General features: G+C 38.7%; 1 protein-coding gene across 1 annotated transcript in view; it reads left to right on the forward strand.

The window, feature by feature from the left end:
- Nucleotides 1-714: 714 nt before the first annotated feature.
- TGFBR3 (transforming growth factor beta receptor 3) overlaps nucleotides 715-3097 on the forward strand; it is a 2354992-nt gene continuing 2352609 nt past the window's right edge. The window contains exon 1 of the mRNA XM_044085660.1: nucleotides 715-991. The gene's annotated coding sequence lies outside the window, so the exon portion shown is untranslated. The remainder of the gene's footprint in view (nucleotides 992-3097) is intronic.

Genomic DNA, 3097 nt, shown 5'->3' on the forward strand with positions numbered 1-3097 from the left:
TCCCATTGATGCTGTGTTTTTTGCTTTGGAGAGGGCAGCTCTTACCTGAGCATCTGAGATGTCAGGGGGGCAGCACTCTGCTGGGAAAGATATTTGCCCTTTTGGTGGGGGGGGGGGAGTTTGCGCTGAACCTGTCAGCTAGGATGTTGGCAATGTCTGTGGGTTCGGTGTATTTTTTGTCATTTTGATTAATGTACATTTTCTGAAGTAACAGAAGTCTGTAACTCTAATTACTGCCTTTATTTGTTTAGTGTATTTCATTAACTTTTCACCAAAAGTCACCAGTTTTAGTAGGGATTAAGAAGTACAATAGAACACTTTTTTAAATATTGCTCTTACAAACTTAGAAAGTTGGTAGAATAACAGGTTTTGCATTAACATGAATTTTCTGAAGGATATAAAGTTTGAAAGTCGAATGTCTGCCATTGTTTTCTGACTTCATTCTTCAATGATTTTTGCCAGAAAAACTACAATTGTATGAGAATTGGACAAAGATATGAGTAAAAAAAATCTGGACATTCGACAGAAATCTAGATATTTGGTAGGTATGCGTACAGAGCTATAGTTCGAGTCAAAATGAAGAATGTCCCCGAAAATCTGGGACAGCTGAAATGCATGAAACGGACTAAATCGCAACATTCGTCTTCTAGGCCGGTCCTCACTTGTATGAATTTCTGTCTTGAGCAATCCCGCCCTTACCCCAATAACATTTCGAGAAGTAGTGATTGACAATATACATTCAAACCCCGCCCACAGCGCACTAACGACGACCACCACCACAAATATAAACATTCTCAGATACAGTGAAATCTTGGAAACGGAGATTCCGTATAGAGGAATACAGAATGTGTTACCACTTCAAAGATTTGTAAGGAAACTTCGCTGAGTACTAACTGTTCTCTATCTTTGGTAAACGAGACACCGTTTATTTCTGCCTGATAGTTGATGTTTTTTTCTCTGATTTGGGAGATAATCTGACAGGAAACCACAGGTAAGGGTCTTGTCACTTTGCAGTTGTGCGGCACTGTGTTGTAGGCAGTTACGTTGTGGTGACTGTGGTGTATATTTGATAGATTTTTGAGGTGCAAGAATGTTTGAGAGACGTATCAGTTAACTGTACTTGCAGCTTGGATTTTGCGGGGAGGTCGAATGCTGTGAGGCAGGGTGTTATTACTCATAATGCAAGCATGTACTTGTTGCAAGTTTAGCAGTTTTTCATTTGGTTTAAAAATGTGTATTGCGGCGGACACGTCTCTTTTACACTGAGGCCAGTGATGCCGTTTCAACTCGTGCCTCGAGTCAAGGAAAACTGGCCGAGCAGTGAAGGATTTCTGGCTGTTTGTTGTCAACTTTTCCAGACTTGAGCTGTATCGTGCAGTTAATTCAAAGTCACCGAAGCTGCAGATAACTAGTTAGTTCTGGTTTAATATCTTTTGCTGCTTTACAACATAAAGTGTGATTCTTTAAATGTATCAGAATCGTAACAGAGACTTATTAAAAATGCGTGACAAAATTAGAGACATACATGAAAATCAGGGGCAACTGATCGGTACGGTTTTAAAATGATTATCCCTTGCGAGTGCGATATCCTTGTGGGTTTATCAGACCGTTGATTTATTTCCTAATTGGAAAGTTTTTATACAAGCATGAATACAAATACTTATGAAGACAATTGAATTCACTGTACGGTTATTGTCAGGAGTTACCGCAGTGGGAACTTGGCGGTATGGATATTCTGGAAAGAAAGTTTGTGTTAATATGCCTTATACTTTGTTTCATTTAGTTTTGACACTGTCTTTTATTCAGCTACTGCGGCTGACATACGTTATCGTTTTAATTCTTCCCTGAAGATGCAGCGTCATAAATACCCAGGGACAGATTACACTTTTTTTTAAATATTGACACAAGCGCAAAGAAAGTTGATGGACTAGAATAAGATCTGTATTGATACATATTTTCCAGAGGAGGGTGACATCAGTAAATCACGATATGCAACGTTATTTATTTAAATCATTAAATAAGTGCTTTGTCACAGAATCGTAACAGAGACTTATTAAAAATGCGTGACAAAATTAGATACCTACATGAAAATCAGGGGCAACTGATCGGTACGGTTTTAAAATGATTACCCCTTGCGAGTGCGACATGGCACTAAAAATTGTTTTTGGCAGCATTTAATATGCCTTTTAAAATTTTCAGTGGACATAGCTGTCGACACAGTAATGGAACCATTTAGTATTTCAGTCTCACTAGTTTTTGTTTTGACGTTTCACATAGAAATTGTGTATGCACAGACCCATTGTTGTATGTATATAAGCGTAAGCGAAGTGCTACAAATTCTTTTCGTTGTGCCCAGGGTAGGATTGCCACCTTTCCAAATGGCCAAAGTGGGACATTTGTGCTACAAACATCAGATTTTGCAGGGCAAAACATACCCACGGCCAGTACAGAGCTTCAGTTGTTTGCCTGAATAAAAGTTTATTCTTGTAGCATTTTTGTTCCTTATTCTGTTTCGTATAACATTTCGGTGTTTCAGAAACAGAATAACTGTTTTATGCAACTATTACATACAATATAGAAAATACTTTTGTCCTAAAATCTCAGGGCATTTGCCATTTTCTCAAAATATTTTGCTGGACACAACTGCCCAAAGAGGGACTGTCCCTCGCAAAGTGGGACAGGTGGTAACTCTAGCCCAGGGTGTTTTTTTTCCCCTCTGGAGAACAAAATTCTTATTAGTTTTTAGTGGAAACATTCAGTCTGCATAACCGATGCGGTTAACCTGAAATTTTCTTCACTACCAGGTAATACTGAATTAGCTCAAGTAAAAGTTTCTTCGGTGCTTTATGGCAATTCACACTGGTGTGCAACCTTGCAAAAAGAGACATCATTTGACCACGTGACTTTCTGTGTCATAAATACTGCTAGGTTTATTTCGATTTACGCTTTAAAGTTGCACTTGAGCCTTCCTCCAACAGCTGGTACAACGTATGTTAGGCGAAGATTTCGGAGTAGAATAGCATGGCTGTTTGCTGTGTAGGGTAGTAATGGAAATGGTCGGCTTTAGATATCAACATTTATGAAGTATTGTCTTATT

Source organism: Protopterus annectens, chromosome 10.part0 (genome assembly GCF_019279795.1).
Source record: "Protopterus annectens isolate FY-2018-M chromosome 10.part0, PAN1.0, whole genome shotgun sequence".
Taxonomy (NCBI): Eukaryota; Metazoa; Chordata; order Ceratodontiformes; family Protopteridae; genus Protopterus; species Protopterus annectens.